Raw genomic sequence first — 8,015 nt, 5'->3', positions numbered from 1 at the left:
CAATTATGTTGCAGTTTAGAAGAAACAATGTAGAAAGTTATTTCACCAAACTGAGAGTTCATGTTTCATCAGATTAGGCGACCCGTCAGAATGTGTAACGGAAGTGACGTTCCCTCGCCGCCATCTTTCTACACCCGGCCTGTGTTCATTTTGGCAGCAAATTTTGATGCAGTTTGCAGCGTACACACGATCGAAAATTCAGCCAGCAAAAGTCCGGTGAGAGCTTTTGGTCGGAAAATGCGACCGTGTGTACGCTCCATCGGACTTTTGCTGGCCGAATTCCCGCCAGCAAAAGATTGAGAGCAGGTTCTCAATTTTTCGGTCAGAAATTCCGATCATCTGTCGCAATTCGGACATGCAAAATTTTATTTTATTTAATTTTAAAATAATATTCATTTAGTCGACTAAAATGTTTTAGTTGTTTTAATTGACAAAATGAACACTGCACCCCGCACTCCTCCATATTAAGGATACATTGAGAAAGGGGAAAGCGGACATCTTGTTACACCCACCGGAGTTTTGCATTTTACATTAATTTTTAACAGTAAACTGAGGTTTTATCGTGGACTTAGAACTCCGTCTGAATGTTTAGATGTTGAATTTTAAAACAGCGAACTTCTGTCAGATCAGCAAACCTGTGAGATCAGCGGGCATGTCACTGCTTTTAAAATTCAACATCTAACCAGTCAGACGGAGTTCTAAGTCTCGAATTTCACTATATAAACTCATTTTACTGTTAGAAATAAGTGTAAAATGCTGGTGGGTGTAACAAGATGTCTGCTTTCCCCCTTCACAGTGTATCCTTACTATGGAGGAGTGCGGGGTGTAGCAAGATGGCGGCGACGGAACGTCACTTCTGTTACACATTCTGACGGGTCGCCTAATCTGACGAAACATCCAGAATTGTTCTTCTGTTATTTTTAGTCCATTGTAGAAACATTTATGAATTGCTCTTACAAGACACAATATACTTTCCATGTGTTTTTCAATAAAATTTATTTTACAAACATTTTATACATAACCCCCCCCCCATTTTATACATGGACCCCCCCTATTTTATACATGAACCCCCCTATTTTATACATGGACCCCCCCCAATGTCTCTTTAACCACTTAGCAACCCCCCCCACATACACTCACTGTGACAGGGCAGCCGCCCGTACGTGATCTGACACTTCCGGGTCTGGGGCACGTGCCCCTCGTAAACAAGGCAGATCGCCGTTCTGTCAGCGGGGAAGGCTTTGATCCTGTGTTTCTGCCAAGCAGGAACACAGACCTTTACTTTCCCCTAGCCAAAGTACCTCCCCCACAGTGAGTAAGCACAACCTAGGCACACAATTAACCCTGGTCACCCCTGATGTTAACCCCTTCCCTTCCAGTGTCATTAGTACAGTGGCAGTGCATAGTATTAGCACTGATCACTGTATTAGTGTCGCTGGTTCTCACAAAGAGCCAAAAGTGTCAGTTAGCGTCAGATTTTTCCGCCACAATATTGCAGTCCCGCTATAAGTTTATGAAATTTATGAATAAATATATCCCATAGTTTGTAGAAGCAATAACTTGCGCAAACCAATCAATATATGATCGCCCCTAGATGTTAACCCCTTCCCAGCCAGTGTCATTAGTACAGTGATAGTGTATATTAGCACTGATCACTGTATTGGTGTCACTAGTGATGTCAGTGTCACCTAGTCAGTCCCCCCCCCCCCCCCCGCTGGAAGAAGGTTCACCTTCCAGCAGGACAACGACCCTAAACATCCAGCCAGAGCCACGATGGAATTGTTTAGATCAAAGCATATTCATGTGTTAGTATGGCCCAGTCACAGTCCAGACCTAAATCACATCGAGAATCTGTGGCAAGACTTGAAAATTGCTGTTCACAGACGCTCTCCATCCAATCTGACAGAGCTTGAGATATTTTACAAAGAAATATGGGCAAAAATGTCCCTCTCTAGATGTGCAAAGCTGGTAGAGACATCCCCAAAAAGACTTGTAGTGAAAGGGGGTTCTACAAAGTATTGACTCCAGGGGGCGCCATACAAATGCCCCCCCCCCCCCCCCACTTTTCACATATTTATTTATATAAATTTTCCTTCCACTTCACAATTATGTGCCACTTTGTGTTGGTCTATCACATAAAATCCCAATAAAATACATTTACGTTTTTGGTTGTAACGTGACAAAATGTGGAAAATGTCAAGGGGTATGAATACTTTTTCATGGCACTGTATCTCATAGTTTGTAGACGATATAACTTTCACACAAACCAATCAATATACACTTATTGGGATTTTTTGTTTTTAACAAAGAATTGTAGCAGAATACATTGTGGCCAAAATTCATGAAGATATTTGTTTTTTTTTTTTGTTTATGTAAAACCTATTGTTTTTTTTCAAAATTTTTGGTCTTTTTTCGTTTATAGCGCAAAAACTGAAAAAAAAAAACCCCAGTGGTGATCAAATACCAGCAAAAGAAAGAAATAAAATTCCTTTGGGAACAGCGTTGCGTGACCGCGCAATTTCCAGTTAAAGTAACTCAGTGGCCCATAGCTAAAAATGCCCTGCTCATGATGGGGGGGGGGGGGGTAAAAGCTAAGTGGATAGAGAGAGAAAGTAAAACTAATTATCTGTTGATCCTGACAGAAATCCACTGAGCTCCGAGCTTGCTGTAGGGAGCTGAAATCCCCAAAAGTTTGGTCACATTACTCATCTCCATAACATTAGGTGGAGGTGTTCTATAGTCCTGGGCGGGGCTTGTGATGTCAGTGGATGAGAGGCAGTGTGTTGTCAGTAGAAGAGGTTGGAGGCTCCCTGTCTGTGTCCTGATAATCTCTATATATCTTCTTCTAGGTGAGGCTCTGAGATGTTGGTTGGGATCCTGTGGTAGGGAAGGAGAATGTCACCCCATATAGACAACCTGTTCAGCGGGCGAGCGATGCTTCTACCTGAAGTCCAAAACTTCCTCCGGTAAGTGTCTTCTATGTAATTCTCTCTGTGATTATTCCTTTAAAATGTGAAGTCTCCTTCCAACCAACATTTTATCTTATTAATCCCCCCGCCCCTATAGTCTTGAACAGTTCTGCCGGCTCCTCCCTCTTCAGTCTTGGACAGGTGTACCGGCTCCTCCCCTTTAGTCTTGGATAGGTGTACCGGCTCCTCCCCTTTAGTCTTGGACAGTTGTACCGGCTCCTCCCTCTTCAGTCTTGGAGAGTTGTACCGGCTCCTCCCCCTTCAGTCTTGGAGAGTTGTACCGGCTCCTCCCCTTCAGTCTTGGAGAGTTGTACCGGCTCCTCCTCTTCAGTCTTGGACAGGTGTATCGGCTCCTCCCCCTTCAGTCTTGGAGAGTTGTACCGGCTCCTCCCCTTCAGTCTTGGACAGTTGTACCGGCTCCTCCCCTTCAGTCTTGGACAGTTGTACCGGCTCCTCCCCTACAGTCTTGGACAGTTGTACCGGCTCCTCCCCTTCAGTCTTGGAGAGTTGTACCGGCTCCTCCTCTTCAGTCTTGGACAGGTGTATCGGCTCCTCCCCCTTCAGTCTTGGAGAGTTGTACCAGCTCCTCCCCTTCAGTCTTGGAGAGTTGTACCAGCTCCTCCCTCTTCAGTCTTGGAGAGTTGTACCGGCTCCTCCCCCTTCAGTCTTGGAGAGTTGTACCAGCTCCTCCCCTTCAGTCTTTGACAGGTGTATCGGCTCCTCCCCCTTCAGTCTTGGACAGGTGTACCGGCTCCTCCCCCTTCAGTCTTGGACAGTTATACCGGCTCCTCCCTCTTCAGTCTTGGACAGTTGTACCAGCTCCTCTCCCTTCAGTCTTGCACAGGTGTACCGGCTCCTCCCCCTTCAGTCTTGCACAGGTGTACCGCTCCTCCCCCTTCAGTCTTGCACAGGTATACCGGCTCCTCCCCCTTCAGTCTTGGACAGTTGTATCGGCTCCTCCCCCTTTGGTTTTGCACAGTTGTACCAGCTCCTCCCCCTTCAGTCTTGGACAGTTGTACCGGCTCCTCCCCCTTCAGTCTTGGAGAGTTGTACCGGTTCCTCCCCTTCAGTCTTGGACAGGTGTATCAGCTCCTCCCCCTTCAGTCTTGGACAGGTGTACCGGCTCCTCCCTCTTCAGTCTTGGACAGTTGTACCGGCTCCTCCCTCTTCAGTCTTGGACAGTTGTACCAGCTCCTCCCCCTTCAGTCTTGCACAGGTGTACCGGCTCCTCCCCCTTCAGTCCTGCACAGGTGTACCGGCTCCTCTCCCTTCAGTCTTGCACAGGTATACCGGCTCCTCCCCCTTCAGTCTTGGACAGTTGTATCGGCTCCTCCCCCTTTGGTTTTGCACAGTTGTACCAGCTCCTCCCCCTTCAGTCTTGGACAGGTGTACAGGCTCCTCCCCCTTCAGTCTTGCACAGGTGTACTGGCTCCTCCCCCTTCAGTCTTGCACAGGTGTACTGGCTCCTCCCCTTCAGAATTGGACAGTTGTACCGGCTCCTCCCCCTTTGGTCTTGCACAGTTGTACCAGCTCCTCCCCCTTCATTCTTGCACAGTTGTACCGCCTCCTCTCCTGGACTTCCTCTGATTCCACTGCACACTGTGAGCTTCTGTGCATTAGAAGCTGCAGCAAGTCAGGTGGAGCCCCGCCCCATTTCCTGGCTGGAGGACGTCCAGCATCATCTAGCTCTTTTTGGAAGGCAAAATATAAGCAGAATAAACTTCAGCTTAAGGCTACTTTCACACTGAGGCGTTGGGGGTGTTGGCGGTAAAGCACCGCTATTTTTTAGCGGGCGCTTTACCGTTGTTTTTGCGGCCCTTTTCGGCCGCTAGTGGGGTCCTTTAAACCCCCCCCGCTAACACCCAAAAAAAGGGTTAAAAACGCCCGCAAAGCGCCGCTGCAGCGGCACTTTGCGGGCACTTCAGCAGCGCTGCCCATTGATTTCATTGGGCGGGGGCGCTGTAGAAGTGGTGTATACCTCGCTCCTATAGCGCCTCGGACTTTCACACTGGAGTGAGAGGAGCGGCACTTTCCAGGCGATATTTTAAGCACTATAGCGCCTGTAAAGCACCTCAGTGTGAAAGCAGCCTTATGTTTTTGGTAAATTTCTGTCAGTTTTTTACATCTGACTTTTATCAGTTGGGGAGATTTTCACTCATTTCCTGTCCCCATGACACCCATAACTAAGAAGACACAGGCATGTAATTCCCGGTACCTGTGCAGTTCTTGGCTGTGTTCACAAATGTCTGACACAGATCAGTCCCTGCTGCAGCCTCTCACCTTGTGGCCTGCTACAAAGTTACAATGTACAGTCTGATCACTAGGGGAGGGGAGACTGAGGAAATGACTCCTCCTCCTTCTACAAAGTTACAATGTACAGCCTGATCACTGGGGGAGGGGAGACTGAGGAAATGATCTAATCTAATCATCTTTTTCTGTTACATTGTAATCTGTACATTTGTTGCTTTTTAGGTTTTATCAAGGGGTGTGCATCAGAAATCGCATGTCAGGCGATGAAAGGTTCAATACATTCAAACAAGTGCTGCTCTACAGACCTCTGTAACTGATCCGGAGATCCAGAAGAAATGTGATTGGATGGAGGCGGAGCTCACCACACCAATGATGTGATCAATCATTTCATTTCCTGCCTGATATATAAATCTCATCCGATATCCATCAATGTTATATTATCTGATCATCACCTTCATAATAAAAATCATATTCAGTGATATATAAGAGTCGCTCTGTTTATTCCTAATCAATATTCTTATCAGATATCTGTAATCCTTGGCTGATTGTTTAATTGCTTGCATAAAGTCCAACTTATTAGAAATTTTAAAGAATCATTAACCCCCCCCCCCCCAGGATGTAAAATAAAATACAGAACTCACATCAATACTCATCCTATCTCCAGCATTGTACCCCACAGACCCCAAAGAGGGAATTATCACTTAACTTATGGAATGAAGGGGAAGTTCACTAGCCAATCACGTGCAAGGAAATTAAAAATAATAAACAGAAGTTTTTCTGGCACATGATTGGATGATTGAAGTCAGTGCCAGTTCAGCACATTCTCTAAGTGAAAAAGATTCACTAGAACCCCCCCCCCCCCGGTGCAAGAAACCCATGAATGAAAAGCATGATTTTGATAACATTTTTTCCACTATATAAAACAGTAAAACATTTCTGTTTCTGATTTCAAATTAACCTAACTGTGGTGGTGGGGGGGTTCGGTCAGAAGCAGCGGTGGTGGGGGGTTCAGTAAGAGACATATCACATGCTCCTAAGTATTCAGACCCTTTGCTCAGTATTTAGTAGAAGCCCCTTTTGATCTAATACAGCCATGAGTCTTTTTGGGAAAGATGCAACAAGTTTTTCACACATGGATTTGGGGATCCTCTGCCATTCCTCCTTGCAGATCCTCTCCAGTTCTGTCAGGTTGGATGGTAAACGTTGATGGACGGCCATTTTTAGGTCTCTCCAGAGATGCTCAATTGGGTTTAGGTCAGGGCTCTGGCTGGGACATTCAAGAACAGTCACGGAGTTGTTGTGAAGCCACTCCTTCGTTATTTTAGCTGTGTGCTTAGGGTCATTGTCTTGTTGGAAGGTAAACCTTCGGCCCAGTCTGAGGTCCTGAGTACTCTGGAGAAGGTTTTCTTCCAGGATATCCCTGTACTTGGCCGCATTCATCTTTCCCTCGATTGCAACCAGTCGTCCTGTCCCTGCAGCTGAAAAACACCCCCACAGCATGATGCTGCCACCACCATGCTTCACTGTTGGGACTGTATTGGACAGGTGATGAGCAGTGCCTGGTTTTCTCCACACATACCACTTAGAAGGCCAAAAAAGTTCTATCTTGGTCTCATCAGACCAGAGAATCTTATTTCTCACCATCTTGGAGTCCTTCAGGTGTTTTTTTAGCAAACTCCATGCGAGCTTTCATGTGTCTTGCACTGAGGAGAGGCTTCCGTCGGGCCACTCTGCCATAAAGCCCCGACTGGTGGAGGGCTGCAGTGATGGTTGACTTTCTACAACTTTCTCCCATCTCCCGACTGCATCTCTGGAGCTCAGGCACAGTGATCTTTGGGTTCTTCTTTACCTCTCTCACCAAGGCTCTTCTCCCCCGATAGCTCAGTTTGGCAGGACGGCCAGCTCTAGGAAGGGTTCTGGTCATCCCAAACGTCTTCCATTTAAGGATTATGGAGGCCACTGTGCTCTTAGGAACCTTAAGTGCAGCAAAAAATTTTTTGTAAGCTTGGCCAGATCTGTGCCTTGCCACAATTCTGTCTCTGAGCTCTTCAGGCAGTTCCTTTGACCTCATGATTCTCATTTGCTCTGACATGCACTGTGAGCTGTAAGGTCTTATATAGACAGGTGTGTGGCTTTCCTAATCAAGTTCAATCAGTATAATCAAACACAGCTGGACTCAAATGAAGGTGTAGAACCATCTCAAGGATGATCAGAAGAAATGGACAGCACCTGAGTTATATATATGAGCGTCACAGCAAAAGGTCTGAATACTTAGGACCATGTGATATTTCAGTTTTTCTTTTTTAATAAATCTGCAAAAATGTCAACAATTCTGTGTTTTTCTGTCAATATGGGGTGCTGTGTGTACAATATGGGGGGCTGTGTGTACAATATGAGGTGCTGTGTGTACAATATGGGGTGCTGTGTGTACAATATGGGGTGCTGTGTGTACAATATGGGGAGCTGTGTGTACAATATGGGGTGCTGTGTGTACAATATGGGGTGCTGTGTGTACAATATGAGGTGCTGTGTGTACAATATGGGGTGCTGTGTGTACAATATGGGGGGCTGTGTGTACAATATGGGGTGCTGTGTGTACAATATGGGGGGCTGTGTGTACAATATGGGGGGCTGTGTGTACAATATGGGGTGCTGTTTGTACAATATGGGGGGCTGTGTGTACAATATGGGGTGCTGTGTGTACATTAATGAGGAAAAAAATGAATTTAAATGATTTTAGCAAATGGCTGCAATATAACAAAGAGTGAAAAATTTAAGGGGGTCTGAATACTTTCC

The 8,015-nt window shown here is 46.1% G+C and overlaps 1 long non-coding RNA gene across 1 annotated transcript; it reads left to right on the top strand.

Annotated features, from left to right (window-relative positions):
• The first annotated feature begins 2,584 nt into the window (after nucleotides 1–2,584).
• On the top strand, nucleotides 2,585–5,705 carry LOC141102640 (uncharacterized). Its single transcript, XR_012235180.1, has 2 exons — nucleotides 2,585–2,966; nucleotides 5,442–5,705. It is a non-coding gene; the product is annotated as an uncharacterized lncRNA (long non-coding RNA).
• The last annotated feature ends 2,310 nt before the right edge of the window (nucleotides 5,706–8,015 follow it).

Source organism: Aquarana catesbeiana, linkage group LG07, assembly GCF_042186555.1.
Source record: "Aquarana catesbeiana isolate 2022-GZ linkage group LG07, ASM4218655v1, whole genome shotgun sequence".
Taxonomy (NCBI): domain Eukaryota; kingdom Metazoa; phylum Chordata; class Amphibia; order Anura; family Ranidae; genus Aquarana; species Aquarana catesbeiana.
Note: the sequence above shows the minus strand (reverse complement) of the source record. Positions and strands in the feature narration are given on the sequence as shown.